This window comes from Vigna umbellata, chromosome 7, assembly GCF_029865625.1.
Source record: "Vigna umbellata cultivar VRB3 chromosome 7, Vumbellata_1.0, whole genome shotgun sequence".
Classification (NCBI taxonomy): domain Eukaryota; kingdom Viridiplantae; phylum Streptophyta; class Magnoliopsida; order Fabales; family Fabaceae; genus Vigna; species Vigna umbellata.
Window position 1 is genome coordinate 36,673,041 of NC_142171.1, and position 16,941 is coordinate 36,689,981.

Here is a 16,941-nt window from a genome sequence, read left to right on the forward strand (position 1 = left end):
AGGTGACATCCTTCAACGAATGTCAACATCCGTTTAAGGAAAAACGGATGTCGACATCCGTTTTACCTTAAACGGATGTTGACATCCGTTGAAGGATGTCACCTCCATTTAAATGTTACGTTTTTTATTTTAGGGTTTTATTTGAAGGTTTATTCGAATACGCACCTGGAGGAAGCAACACACGCACTGCACCACTCCACACACTGCACCACGAGAGCGACACTACACCACGAGAGGGAGACTGCTTAATAATTCTTTCCACCACCACCAACCTTTGCAACTTATAGTATCTCACAGCGACGAAAGAAAGAGAGGAAGAAATATAATGTTAAAATGAAAGAAAAATATTTTACTCATGTACGGGGGACTAGAATAGGTTATTAGTGGAATAGGTTGTGAATGGGTAAAATTTAAAAATAATAACCCTAAAAATAAAATTTCACTTAGAGGTAAAATAGTAAATAGAAGGTGGAGGGAGAAAGGTGTGGTGGTGGTGGAGGGAGCAACACCCTTAAATCAATTAATTCTGCTGCATATAACAAACATTAAAATATCCAACATAATTTATGAACTAGAAATCACTTTTTAAGCATCTTTAATTCCCAAACCTAATACGTACAATCGTCACAAATTGACCTTAAACCAACATTTAACCATAAGAATCTCAAAAAATTTGAAATTAAATATAAAATGTGGGCATAAGTATGTACTCATCACTTGTGCTAAGACAGTACCTTAAATCAAATATGCAAAATGATGGTTTTTCTAAATGTTTATTTTCCCCAAGAAATAAGAATAAAATCTAGTATGAAAGAAACAAAAATATATTTTTTAATTTTTAAACCTGACAAGGATTGACCCTACTCTTATGTATTTTCAATCAAATGAAAAATAAGGGACCATGTTGTTTTAAATGAGAATATGATTTGAATATTTTTGGAAGTGAACCCGTAAAGAACTGACCTTACTCCTTTGTATCTTTATTCAAAGTAGAGAATTTAAAAAAGATGTAGTGAGGACAAACTATTTGAAAAATTATTTATTTATTATTTAGAAAATGACATTTTGTATATCTTTATTTTTTGTAATTTTTATAAATGATGGATTCATCTATTCCCAACATGAAAGTTTTCATAAACTAAAAACAAAAATTTGGCCAACCACACAAAGAGAAGAAACTAATTGATGAAATTAAAAGAAAAAGTTGGTGCTTTATTATTTTATATTTTTATATTTTATATTTCTCAATCACAAAACGAAAAATATTCTTTCATTTTTTTTTCATATTTAATATAAGCAGAGTGTCAACAGTAAAAAAGTTTCACAGAGGCAATAAAAATGAAATAAAAAATAAAAACTATTGGACAAATCTAAAACCTAAAAAGGTAAAAAAAAGGTATTAATAAATAAATAAATAAAATAAAAAATTAGTATATTTGAAAAAAAAAAGTATCGATGAAAAAGTCGTGGCTACCATTAAAGTTGTTATCTTGATCCATGGCTCATGGACCAGCCTTAACCCACCCACTTGAAAATGCTATCTTTTAGGAGGTTCACTCAAGTGGGGCCAAAAAAAAAACTCAACCCCCAAATCTTCTTTTTAAGTAGGTTAGAGTTAGGGTGTAGATGTGTTTTTTCATAAGAAAATTAAATAACTATCTTATATACTTTAAAAATATGTTTAGCAAGTCAAGGAAAATTAAATCTACGTTTAGCCATTCAAGGATTTCAATGTCCTAGGTTGCTACGTAATTTTCCTATATAAGCAAGCAACCAAGTTTATTATTTAAACTTCTTACAAAGTCTATGCTAGTCTAATTAAAATGTTTGTATATAGTTTTTGACAAATTAAAAGCACTTAGATTTGCGAAAAAATAGGAGGTAATTGTATTTTTTTCTTGTATTCAAAATGAACATTTTTCTAAAAAGAATGTCCATGGGTTGGTCCTAGCCCATAGAGCTTTTGTGGATATCTTGGTCTCATGAGCTTTTGAAATGTGGGGTTTTTGACGTTATGAGTTTTTCTGGCCCTAGCCCATGTGGGTCAAGGTCAAACCATTTGAAGAGGGCCAAATTGACTACCATTAAAGATAGATGAAGGAGACTCACATACAAAGCATATATACTCAAGTAAAGGTAATTCATTCATAAACCATGAAACTGATAACGGTTGAAAATAAGGTTATTTGTGATGTAATTTTGATACCAAATGCACCCTTTTCTGCTTAGAAACTTGTTTGGAATCATGTTTTTTGCTTTAGTTTTGTCAATAAGAGAGTTGAGGTTATACTTGATGATTTTATCACTAAATTCCCTTGATTTTGTAGGCTATTGGAATGATTTGAAGGAAGAGTTAAGGTACCAAATAATTGGAATGTAGAAAAGTCAACTAGAGTGTAGAAAAGTCAACCACAGTGCATAAAAGTCAACCAGAGTGTAGAAAAGTCAACCAGAATGCAGTCTGCGAGGCTTGGACGCCCTGTTTGGAGGCTTGAGCGCCAGAACTCGACGTCCACAGCCCGGGCGCCCTAAATGGGGCGCCCGAGCGTCGTGCGTCGTGGATTAGGCCCAGTTTTTGCTTTGTTTCGACTCTTTTGGATCGGGCCCTGTTTCTACTATTTTCCGACCCTATTTAAAGGATCCCGACGCTCTAGGTTTGATATCTCTGGCTAGAGCAACACAACAACACATTCTTCTACTCTCTGAAGGCAGATCTGGAGGCGGGAGCTTCCTCTTCTACTTTTAAGGTTTCACTATCTCATGCTTTTCCATTATTCAGCTAGTTTCTCCATGTCTATGGGGAACTAAACTCTATTTGTTGTTGGGGAATCATGTAACCTTGTGAACTCTCATGTATTTGAATTGATTCTTAATTTATATGTTTTTTCATTAATTGTTAGGGAATTCATCTGTTTCAATGCTTGCTCTATTTAACTCATTTAGTAGCATGATTTATGAATTGCATGAGTGCCGGGAGGTTCCTTACAATTCAGGTTCTTGTTGAATTCTCCCAAGGGTAATATTTCTTAGGGATGAGGGTATGAGTACTTGGTCGTCTTAAGCTCTTGATCCTCAGACTTAATTTTCTAGGAACGCTAGGAATTGCACGAACTAGGAATTAAGGCAGGCTTATTGTGCCGAGGAATCGGGTTCTAAGTAATTTAGTGAGTGACGTTAACATTAATGTAAAAAGAAGAATTTTTATATACATGAGAGTAAACTTGGTGAAATCAAACCTTAACAACATAATCATCTCATTTTATAAACAACCTTCGTTCACTGTTTTGTTCTCTACTATTGATCAATTGCATTCATATTTACTTTTCTGTTTTTACATCCCAAATCAATGATCTCGTTTATTTTAAGTCTTAATTAATTGAGTTATCACACAACTGTCTAGTGCCGAGAGTCTTCAGGGATACGATACTTGGTCTTACCATTTTATATTACTTGTGCGATTTGGTACACTTGCCAATCCATCAACAGAAACACTTATATTATGTAAAGAAAGACTCATGCGTGTAGGAACATCAAAGGCATCGAAGAAGCACACATTAAAATCATACTCAAAAGCTTTGTCAATTGATACTCAGAAAATATAACAAAGAAAACATGAAGACAACAATATCGAAATAATGAGGAAGAGAGGAATGAATACCTTACATAGATATGGAATTAGAAAGGAAAGCCTAGACAGGTACCTACTTTAACTCTGTTGTAACCCTATTTGCGGTGTTTCCTATATTAAAACCTTTTAGGTCTTTTATGACAAAGGCTACAAAGAGTTGAAAATCAACGACAAACATCATCTAACAGCTAAACTCTAAAAAATCTTATAAATAGAAGATCTTTGGATGAGAATAGCAAGAATATGGCACATATGGGACATAAAAAAAATTATCCTCATGAAAGATCAAGAAAACTCTCAATGTTGTGTAGAGTTACAAACTTACATTTGTAAGAAAAGAGAAAATTCAAAAGTTTGTTAGATTGAATTATATTATATGCACATCCTCTCTGTGAAAGTAATCGTCTAAGTACTTGTAAGCGATCTGGTTGAACGGTAGTTAAACGGGTTAAACAGTAGCTAGACGGGTTTGTCTAGTGGAAACCTGGAGTGAGTGAAACTCAACTAGGTAGCGTATCGGTAAAATATCAGGATTGTCTAGGGATATCAGGAGTGGTGAAGAATAATACATAACCAGGGGTGGGTGAAACTCGATTCTATTCACAGTAACGGGTGTTATTAGGTTGACTAAGGAAACCAATGGTGGGTGAAACTCAACTAGACAACGTATCAGGAAGATACCAGGATTGCCTAGGGATAGCAAGAATGGTGAAGAGTACTACACAATCAGGCGTGAGTGAAACTCAGTTCTAGTAACAGAATGCGGGTTGTTGGTTTGATTAGGGAAACCATGAGTGGGTGAAACTCAACTAGAAAACGTATTGGGAAGATACCGAGATTGTCTATGGATACCAATAGTGGTGAAGAATATTGCACAACCAGGAGTGGGTGATACTCGATTCTAGTCACAATAACGGGTGTTACTCGGTTTGACTAGTGTAACCAAGAGTGGTGCGAATACTCAAATGTACTTCTTAGAGGAGAACTGGACGTAGCTTAGTTGAGTGAACCAATATAAAATGTTTGAGCTCAGTGTCTTAGCTTTACAAACATTCTATCTACAAAGGCAACAATTTCTTGCAAAGGTAATCCTTGACAAATACTCTTATCATTAGACACGTTATTCCTTAAGAGTTACTCCTCCTAGATACTACAGAAGATTAGCTAAACATTTGAGCTATATATGTTTCAATCAGAGCAGAGTTTTACAAATCAGGGGTTTAATTACCTATTGTTAAGACTTCGGCAAGTGTACCGAATCGTATGAAGTAATAAACATGGTAAGACCAAGTATCGTTTCCCTAGAGACTTGCGGCCTAAACAATTATGTGATTTCTTGATTAAATAAGACTTGAAAACATATGCATGCAACTTAATCAATTGGACAAAAGTGCAGAGATGAATGGGTGAATTTGATATTGTGGGATGAATATGTTGTTGGGGTTAGATTTCACCTAGTTTGCTCTCATGTATATACGAATTCTAGTTCTTCATTAATGTTAATGTCACTATCTAAAGTACTTAAAACCTGAATCCTCGGCGAAGAAAGCCTATCCTTAATTACTAGGTCACAATTCCTTGCATCCCTAACAATTAATTATGCATTACGGTTAGTAGCTTAAGACAACCAGAACTCACACCCCCATTCCTGAGCCATATTGCTTCTGGGAATAATTCTCCAAAACATGAATTGTAAGATACCTTCCGGTACTCATGCAAATCATACATCATGCTAACAAATGAGTTAAACAAACCAAGCATTGAGTGAAGAAGAATTACCCCAACAATTAATGAAAGAAGCATATATAATTAAGAATCAATTCAATACATGAGAGTTTACAAAGGTTTACATCATTCTCCAACAACAAATAGAATTTACTTCACCATTAGCATGGTGAAACTAGATGAATAATGGAAAAGAATGAAAGATAAAAACCTAGAAGTTGAAGATAGGAGCTTCCGCATCCAAATCCGCCTCCGAGGAGTCAAAGGGTGTGTTTTTGTGCCTCTTCTGTCAAAAGATACAATCCTTAGGACGTCCAAGTCCTTAAATAGAACATAAAAATAATAGAAAATGGGTCCACGCCCACAAAACTGGCGCTCAGCGCCCCACTTAGGGCGCCCAAGCGGCATGCCAAATCATATGACGCTTAGGGTCAACTTAGAAGGCAAGCAGGCATGGTGCGACTCGAGGAAGTGTCGCTCAGCGCCCCAAAATGGGCGCCCAGGCGCAAGCCAGGTTCTTCCTGCGCTGAGGGCTTCAGAAAAAGGGCAGCCAAGCGTTAGACAGTGTACTCCGACGTTAAGGGCCCCTAAAATGGTGCTCAGCGTTGCTGCGATCCTTCTTTTTGATGCTTTTCCAGCTCTTCCTGAGTTCCAACTCCTTACTACTTTAATTCTTCTTCCAAATCATCTCAATTCCTATTGAAAACAAGGAAAGCTAGCATAGAATCATTAAAGTCACCTTCAACTCTCTTATTCACACAAAACTATGATTTCAAGCTAGTTTCTAAGTCAAAAAGAGTGTTTTTAGTATCAAAATTAAGTATCAAATAACGGTAAATTCAACCATTATCACCTATGTGGCTCGTTTAATCTCTACAAAGTGTTAAATATCAGAGACGAAAAGGACTTCTAGAAACACTATTTAACCCCCCTTCTAGTGTTTCTCGCAATTTCATTAGGGAATTGCAAAATCAAGAAAAGTGGTGAGTCATAGTACTTGAAGGTTCAAGACATTGCAAATAGACTTCACAGTTTAACATAATTAGTGAATCCACCTAGTAAGAGGAGAGAGCCAAACACTAAAGGTGAGATGATTGAGGTATTCATGTTGAGTAATTTCATTGGTTGTGTGTTTAGTTTTGATTTCTAATAAGCATGAGAAGCATGGAAAGGGTCAAAACAACTTCTTTATTGAATACTTTTAGCCTACAACCAAATAGATAGTCGAACATAAATTAAATTGTTCATTTTGAACCTCAACTTTAAACACACTCACCATGAGCCTAAAAATGTGTAAATCCTACCTTCTATACTGATGGGGGAGATAGAACAATATATCTAGATTTAGGGGCTTCCATAAATGTAATGCCTTTATCAATGTTTACTTCTCTATCTTTGGGACCTCTTAAGACTACTGGTGTGGTCATTCAATTGGCCAACTACAACATAGTTAACCCTGCAGGTGTGCCTGAGGACGTGCTTGTCCGAGTAGACAAGTTAATTTTTCCTGCAGATTTTTATATCTTGGATATGAAGGATGATGAAGGAATTAGTCCAACAACTATTATTTTGGGAAGACCCTTCATGATGACAGCACGGACAAAGATAGATGTGCATGTAGGATCTTTGACAATGGAGATTGGAGACAAGAAAGTGCACTTTAACGTGTTGGAAGTTGGGAGGCACCCGATTAAAGATCATTCTTTGTTTTGTATTGACTTATCAAGTGATATTGAGGACGCAATGTCAATAGCTGATACCTTTGTGGCGTCCAAGTGTGATGTTGAGGTAGCTAGGATTACCTTAGATAGTAAAATGTTGTCATTTGTGGTACAACCACCCATTTTAGAGTTGAAACCCTTACCATCTCATTTGAAATATGCTTATCTTGAGAAGGATGGGAAACTCTCTATTATTATATATGTACTGCTTAATGATGAGCATGAAAAATAACTATTATAGGTTATTAGAGATCACAAGAAAGCAATCGGTTGGACTTTAATAAATATTCCTGGTATTAGCCCTTCTTTTTGCATGCATAGAATAGTTTTGGAGGAGGATGTTAATCCAGTGAGACAACCTCAAAGAAGACTGAATCCTCAATTAATGGAGGTTGCTACACACAGGTATTATATACCCTAATCATGACAACACTTGGGTGACCCTTATACATGGTTCCCAAGAAATATGGAATCACAATGGTCAAGAACGAGAAGGACAAGTTGAGTCTTATTCAGGACAGAAGTGGGGCACATAATTTAGTTTTTGTGAAAGGAATTTGAACCATGTGAGTTTTGGGCCTAATGTTAAGGATGGATCACCTTATGCCATACCTATTTTTCTTGAGTGATTTACCCATATTTTGATGATATTCTAATATTTAGCTTGATTCTTTTTTTTTATGACTGAGGTGAATATGCATGATTTGATATGATTGAGACATTCCTTGTTTTAGCTACTTGGCCAAATAAACCTTTCCTAAGATTAATCCATTGGAAAAACCTTTGAGCCTTAAAATTATTTTCCTTGTTTTCAGTCATTGTCAAATAAGAAAAGAAAAATCATATGTTCTTTACCTTAGAAAAGAAGAAGGAGTAATGGATTGTGTTATAAATAAGTGGTGAATAAGCATGTGGATGAGTACTTCACCCACAAAATAATAAGATTGGCAAAAATAAAGATGAAAAGTCAGAGTTTTGAAAAAAAAAATAGGTAAAAAGAAAAGAAAAAAAGAGAAAGAAAAAAAAATCTTCCTTAAAAGAGCAACAAATAATAAAGTTGTTTTTGGAATCAAGTGACGTTACTCTTTCTCTATCAATTTCAAAAATTCAGAAATTCCAAAAATATTCCTACATTTGCCTTGGCCTCAATATAACCTTTAAAAAGATCTCATGATCAATAATTGCATGTGTTCTGAAGTATGTGAATGTTAGAGACTTGCTAAATATCAAGGGTGTCTACTTACATGGGTATTTTGAGCGTAAACACAAGCCAAAGACACTTGAGAGAGTTGGAGAGAAATAGATACATTCTGACTTGAGTGTTATCTTTCATATTTGATTTTCTTGTGAATTCAAAAAGGTCAACTCATGTGTGAAGAATATAGTGATTTCATTTGCATGTCCATGACAAAGTGCTTTCTGGATGATTGATCTATGTCCGGTATTGTTCATTCTTTTGATCCAAATGCAATTATGAAATAAAATGACCCAAAACAAAGTCTTGGAATTAATCAATTTTGCCCAAGAGTGCAAAAGGATAAGTGTGGGGGTGTGATAAATGCATATTTATGCCCACATTTATGCTTTAAAATTCAAAATTTTCGTAAAATTCTTGTGCTTAAATGGTTGATTTGAAGAGAATTTGTGACGATTGGATTTATTGGGTTTGGAAATTAAAGATGCTTAAAATGTGATTCTTAGTTGCATAAATTATTTTGGATGTTCTAATATTTATTTGTGCAACGAAGTTATAATTTTATTCATTTAAAAGCATGAAATTGAATGGTCAAAGATGATCCAATCTGGTCAACTCATGGCGCCTATGCAATTTTGAAAAGAAAGAAATGGCTAAAGTGCAATAGAGGAAAATTCTGGACTTTTGTGCAATTTTAAATAAAATAAAAAGGGTTGAAATGTAATTTTGGGCAAGTTTAAATCTGTTAGATATTTTAAAGGATAATTTGGAGAAAATATATCTTAAGATATTTTATTTGATATGGTTAAATAACTACCTTATTTAACTATATCAATAAATATTAAAAGATAATATTTGCCAAATCATTTTTAATCTAGGAAAGATATTCTCAAAAACTGATTAAATCTGTTGAATATTTGGAAGATATTAGATATAAGATAAAAGATCTTGTCAACATAATTTCAAAGTCCAAGCCCAATCAAGCCCTATATAAAGAGACCCAAGGGAGGCATAACTCATTCATTCTTAGACTCCTGCGTTGGAAGCATTCATCCACCACTCCTCTCACTTTTATTTCATCATGTGTTTCACTCCATTCATGGAGGGCTAAGCTTATATGGCTATTCCACTGTAATTTCATTATGGATTCTGAGGTTAAGTTGAATTAATGCAATTGTTTCTTTTGATTATTGATTTGAGTTGTTCTTCTTCTATGTCTTTCATCTCCAAATCATATTAAAAGCAATGATTTTTGCATCATAAGGTGTTTGAATCTACATGCATATTAATCATATGAGTTCAAGGGTTTCTAGGTTTGGTTGAGAATCTACTTTGATTAAATTTAGGAACTTTCATATGATTAAACGGGTTTTTGCTATCAATTGAGAATGTACTTTGATTGGTGGTAATAATTTCAACTATAATTAATTGAGAATTTACTTTGATTAATTAGTTTTTAATTTGGTTAGGAGATTTGAGAATAGACATGATTAAACAAAATAGAATTTGATTGAGAATGTACTTTGTTTGAATTCAATGTGAATAATCTAGGAAGGTCTTGCATTTGATTGAGAATCTACTTTGGTTAACTGCATGATCGCCCTCAAATTAATTAAGAATGTACTTTAATTCATTTGAAACTTGAACAATAATCAATTGAACAATGATCTGTGGATAACCGATGATGAATCTATCCTGGAAAAACAGTGGAATTAGTCTATTTCATTATAATTGTTTCTAAGTTTTCTCTTTATTCTTCAAACATTCTTCAAACATTAATTCTATTAGCATAGTTTTCTCACTTTTATTCATGAGCATTGCATTCATAAGATTCAAATATTGAAAAGCAATTTCGTATTCGTTGGGAGACGACTTAGGATTACTTTAACCTTATCTACTTTTTTGAATACTACTTGACAATACTAAAGTTGCCTTAAAAATTAGTATTAATTTGATAGCTTCAACGACAATGTATCAGATCCCTTGCATGAGATCTTGGTATGATCTTTAGACAACTCATAAATATCGGGCATGCGCATAGCCTAGTAAGTACAACACAGTGATAACAACAAGGATTGTGAGGGTGTATTGTGATTGATAAACCTCTATCACATGTCAAGTGTTCTTGGTTCATATAGCTTGGTATACCAATTACATTATGTGTGGTAAGTTTCACAATCTAGGACTAGTTCATATAGCTTGATATACCAACTCTCATGCATTAAATCTTATGAAACCTAGGATCTTTCTTTTCTATCTTTTTCGTTCAATTTTCTTTCTCCTTTTTCTTTCGCTTCTTTTGCAATATGTGGGTGATTTTTATAAAACTTGTGGGTTTATTATTGATAAATATATCTTTAACCAAGCTCTGTTTTTATTTCACCTTTTCTGTAAGCAACGCTAACGTTGCATTTGCAAGTCTCGAAAGTTCTTCATGCTGCATCCTAATAGCCTGCAAGGCTGGGGATTTTTCTCATGTGTTATGGACCTTGAGCCATTTTTCCTTGGTTTTCTTCTCTATAAATAGAGCCACTGATTTCATTCCAAATACTTTGAAATCAGTACGAGCTCTCTTTCTCTAGCACTGTTGAGCTCTCCCTTATACATATTTTATGTTTTTGCGAGCTTCCTCTCTAGTTTTTCTTTCTTCTCTTATAGTGGGTTTCGTTCTTTTCCTTAAGAGAATATTTGCTAGTTTTGATATCCTCAGATATTTTTGGGAAGTTTCTATTGTATCTTAGGGGAGTTACGTAATACATCGCAAATAAGTCTTTAAGAACAGTGAATCTACACGCCTCGAGAAATTTTAGTTTGTGATATTTGTCATCTTTTCTACAACACATACATCATTAAAAAAATTATATTTTTAAATATCTTTCAAAATAATTCTTTCATCATATTCACACTATTCATCAAGGTGGGCTAGCTATCACATGCACAGTATAATTTCTCTATATGGTTAGCCATACAACATTTCAACAAATGAGTTTATAAGACGATATCTTACCAAAAGTGTATTACACAATATTTCAATAGACGACTCATAAAAAATACACAACTCTATATATATATATATATATATATATATATATATATATATATATATATATATATATATATATATATATATATATATATATATATATTTCTCTTTTTAATGAGTGATAGTGACAGAAAAAGACACATCAAATTTTAACTCTTTATATACAGAGAGAAAGAAGGAGAAAATAAATAGTCTATATAGATAACAATAATGAACATATTTTCTATAAGGATAAAAATATTATAGTTTTCCTAAAAAATAATTAATTCCATTAATTTTATTTGAAGTTCATTGATAATTAAAGTATTGCATTTATTTTGGAAAAATGATTAGTTATGATTTATCTAATGGTAGATAGTTACAACACTAATGTTATTTCTCATGAAGAGAATATAATTGACGTAAAAAATACAACAACATTATTATCCTAAGGTGATTGATGCATAAAATGGGGCTAAGGGTTCTTGACTAGTAAAGCATATGGTGGAACATGTGATGGAGTTTATGGTGCAACATGCACAACCTAAGCCATTTGGTGGATAATCATGATATTCTCTTATTAAGAATCTTGATGTTGGTGTGGTAATGGAATATGATTTCTTGGTCAATATGTCTTTTTAGGAGGATGTCACTCGTATTGTCAAAAGTTTCCAGAGTTTATAATATTTGGATTCAATTCATGGTAGATAAACGATAGTCTCTAATCCTTTGACATTTAAGGAGACTTGTTTTGAGGAAAAATTGAAAATAACTTCTAAATAGGCTAATATACTTGAAGATGATGATGAATTGGTTCGAACTACAAGGAAACTTAGTAAGAATGGGTCAAAGAAGGCTAATATTAAATCCTTCAAAGCATAAACTTTTAAAAATTAGTCCTTTTTTGGGATGTGAGAGGATTGGCTAATGATAAATTTTTTAGTGTGATAAGGAGTTTTTCATGTTATATGGAGTTTAAAGTAGTTTTTTTTTTGTCTATAAGTGCAATATAATTTTGTCATGGATTTGATGTATTCTTGTTTTTTTTCCTTTATTTTTTGAACAAAATATTCATGTAATAACAATGATATCTAGTATGAACTTATTTGAAATACATATTAGATCTTTATTAATTCCCACGTTATTTATTAAAAAATTAATATTAATGTGTAATTAACATTGAAAGACTTTCTACTTTTTATTTTATAAACGCGAATAAATTATTATTTTGTTTTTTTATTAATTAAAATTGTAATAAATATTCTATATATTGAATATTATAGAAAATAATATATTAAGAAATGAGTTTAAACCTACCTATCTTCACAAAATCAATTTATAATTGTTGTTTAAATGCTAACAAAACAGTATTTCCTAAGACGTGTAGTGGCACTGTCTTTAACGACTTATCCGTGGTGTATTACGTAAGTATCTCAAGATACAACCAGAACTTCTCATAATTTTTTGGGATATTAGAACTAGCAAGAATCTCTAAAAAAATATAAAATAACCCATAATACTTTTTAACATTGCAAATTATGTTTTGAAACCAAATGAACGTTGCACAACTTTCTTTGATAATAAATTACATTCTTTTGTAATAATTGCTCTAACGTACAATAATAACAAATCTCCTCACATAAGTATATGTACTTCTCATATGTGAGATTAAATATTTGTGAGTAGTCTCATAGCCGCAAGACACTAAACAACATGATAAGTGCAACAAACATTGTTAGAATAATTCTATTACTATATTAAAATGTTATTTTAAACTTAATTGAGATTTGTCTTGTTTACTATTCTTTAACATAGTCAATGTCAAGGAGTAAACTTTAAAATCAATATGAGATAATATGACAAGTTTAAATCTTAATTAAAATATATTATAAATAATTTTAATACCATATTAAGATTATGAAAATTAAATATAACTGAATCTCAAATTGATTCAATAAAATAAAATTTATCCCTAATTTATATACTATAAATTTGCATGAGATATAAAAAAAACACTTTAATATAGTCACTAATTCACCTTATTTTAAATGTCATCAAAAATAACTTTTAATTCTTTTTTATCGGCCACAATAATTTTAATTGATCCACAACATTTTTTTACAAACAACGGGTAACTTGAACTACCCTTGAAATTAAAATAGTTAGATGAAATGAAATGAAATGATAAATACTACTAATTATTTGAAAAATAAACAGTCAGAAAATTTTAAAATTATTATATGAAGATAGGTCCCTTGGACTCTCAATAAATCATGTGGTGTATACATGATACCAAGTTATAATTTTGTATCCAAAGGAGTTAATGTGTTTTTTAATCAACAAAAATTCGGTTGATATATAATATATAAAAAATTGAAAAGAAAATACCCATGAATATATAGAATATCATAAGTAATTAAATATAAAATTGAAAAAGAAAGTAATAAATACGTTTTCTATATACTGAAAAAGGTGTCATATTCTGATAACAAAGTCTTATTATAACTAATGTCATTAATTCTATTGGAGTTAGCTGTCTACCTCAACAACCGACACAAATTAATTACATTAAGGATAAAAGTCAAAACCTAAAAAATATAATTAGAATTTGTTTTATTAAGTAATTGATAGAATTAAATATAGTTTTACTATATTAAATATGGGGTGAATTTATTTTTGTTAGTTTAAATTTAGAAATATATTTTAGTTTCTGTAATTTAAAAAAAAAAAAGTGATGTAATCACTTTGTTCAAATGTCTTCTTTTCAAACACCGACAAAGAAATATTTTGAAATCAAATGAGCGGTACCTTTTTATAATAAAAATGAAAAACTAAAAAAAGTTGTCGTGTAAGGATTTGTAAGGCATTAATCATGACCAGATGCATTTTTTACAACAAATTCTCTTTTGTTTTTTCTTTTAAAATTCAATCCTCTCAATTCTTTTTTTTCCTTTTTCTTCTTGACTAATCTCTTTTACTTGTGAAAATTTAACACCATATTTGTTGTGAAAATTTAACACCATAGGTGTGACTAGTTTGAAAAACTCTATCAAATCTTTCAATAAATTAATTTTTTTTTCTCATTATTCTACAAAGCAATTTATTTTCTCACATTCAAGCTTTTTGAAGTGCATGTTAATTTCTTTATGAAACCCTCTTTGTAGTTGATCCTAGAATTTTGTCTTGATTGTTGAATCAGGTTATAGATATATTGATCCTTTTTTTGTGAGATAGTGTAAAGGGATAAAGTTGTGATAGTCTACTTTTTTTTTTAAAGCTAAGGAAAACTAACCAATTAAGTTGTTATAAACAATGATATTAACTGCAAAGAGTAGAATTCTTTAAGGGGAAGAACATTTAAAATTATGTATAAGATGTTATGTACTGTGCTAAAATTGTGCATAGAAAATTTGTTGGTTTTGAAAGGTTGTAAGGAATTAAAAGTTTAAATTGTTAGTCTCCATATGTTTTGCTGAAAAATTTGCTAGAGATTATGTTTTATGACTAACAATTCAATGTAGATTAAAGATGGTATTGAGAGGATTGCGTTTGGGGTGAAATTTGGTATAAAAAGATTTAAGATGGACGTTACTAGATAGAAATTGAATACTTATGACATAATAGTTGATGCTTGAAAGAGGTGTTAACATCTCTAGTGCCTATTGATACGCTGCCATTGATGCTATCAAATTAATACTACTTTACAAGGCAACTTCAGTATTGTCAAGTTAGTAGTCAAGAAAATAGATAGGGTTAAAGTAACCCTGAGTCGTCTCCCAATGAATATGAAATTGTTTTTCAATATTTGATTCTTACGGAAACTCTAAAAGATTTGTAAATGTTATGTCATAAAAGTAAAAAGCTATGTTAATGAAGTTAATGTTTGAAGAACAAATAGAAAACTTAGAAACAATTATAATGAAATAGGCTAACTCCACTACTTTTCCAAGAGAGATTCATCATCGGTTATCCATAGATCATTGTTCAATTGATTATTGTTCGAGTTTCAAATTAATTAAAGTACATTCGTAATTAACTTGAGGGCGATCATACAATTAATCAAAGTAGATTCTCAATCAAATAAAAGACCTTTCTAGATTATTCACAATGAACTCAACCAAAGTACAGTGTCAATCAAATCCTATGGTGTTTAATCATGTCTATTCTTGAATCTCTTAACCAAATTAAAACTTAATTAATTAAAGTAAATTTTCAATTAATCATAGTTGAAATTTTTACCACCAATCAAAGTACATTCTCAATTAGTAGCAAAATTTCGTTTAATCATATGAAAGTTCCTAAATTCAATCAAAGTAAATTCTCAATCAAACCTAGAAACCCTTGAACTCATATGATCAATATGCATGTAGATTCAAACACCTTATGACGCAAAAGGCATTACTTCTAATGTGATTGAGAAATGAAAGACATAGAAAAAGAATAACTCAAATTAATAATCAAAATAAACAAAATACATTAATTCAACTTAACCTCAAAATCCATAATGAAATTACAGTGGAATAGCCCTAGAAGCTTAGCCCTCAATGAATGAAGTAAAATACATGGTAAAATAAAAGTGAGAGGAGAGGTGGATGATTGCTTCCAGTGAGGAATCTGAGAATGAATGGGTTATCATTCTTGCCTCCCCTAGGTATTTCTATATAGGGCATGATTGGGCTTGGACTCTGAATATTCTATTGATAAGATATTTTATCTTATATCTTATATCTTCCAAATATTCAACCGATTTAATTAGTTTTTAAGAATATTTGTTTGATGTCAAATTAAATTAATTTAACAACTGAATTTTCTCTTTTAGCCCTTCTGAATTTTCTAAAATTGCACACAAGCTTTGAAATTTCCTCTATTTGCACTTTAGACTCTATCTTTCTATTCAAAATGGCAGAGGACCCTCTAATTGACAATATTTGACCAGATTCAAACATATTTGACCGGTTTTGACTCAAATGGTCGTGGCCAATGAGGGTCTACCACGTGGCACCCTCATTCTCACCCAAAAATTAGGGTTTCATAATGTAGAGGTCTTGCGTCGTGAATTGGACCAGGTCAATGATGCTTCGTGGAAACTGCTAGAAACTTTTACCCGAGTTGGAGGTTGCCCCACGATGATAGGGTTTCTCCTTCACGACAACTGTTGGTGAACTTTATGAAGTTTGATTCTAGTGGTGGGTTTGCACGAATTTGGGAGATGAATAGAGGTGTTGCTTGCGCCGCGAAGAACAAAATGCTTGTGTTTTAGGCTCGACGTTGCTATCTTTGCTCGCATTGAGTTATTGCGCGATTACGGTTTGTTGTGTCTTTCATCCTTGTGGTGACACAAATTGCGTTTGATTTGCATTTCAGGTTCTCTAAAGTCGCGATTGAGAAACCATGCTTGCGCGATTAGGTTTGCAATCTGGGTCTGAAATCTCTGTTTGGATTTATCTTCTTGCAGGTACTGACAGTAATTTAAGGTTGCAAAATTTGTTCCGGTTGATGGCCATGATTTAGGGTTTTATGTTCTTCTCTAGCTTTGGGTTTGCAGGTCCGGTGATGGTGAGGATGATGGAGGTTTGCCGCGACGGTGCTCGTGAGAGATTCGAATTGCGCGAGAGAGGGTTTCACGATCCGGTTTTGGGTTTTATCTTAT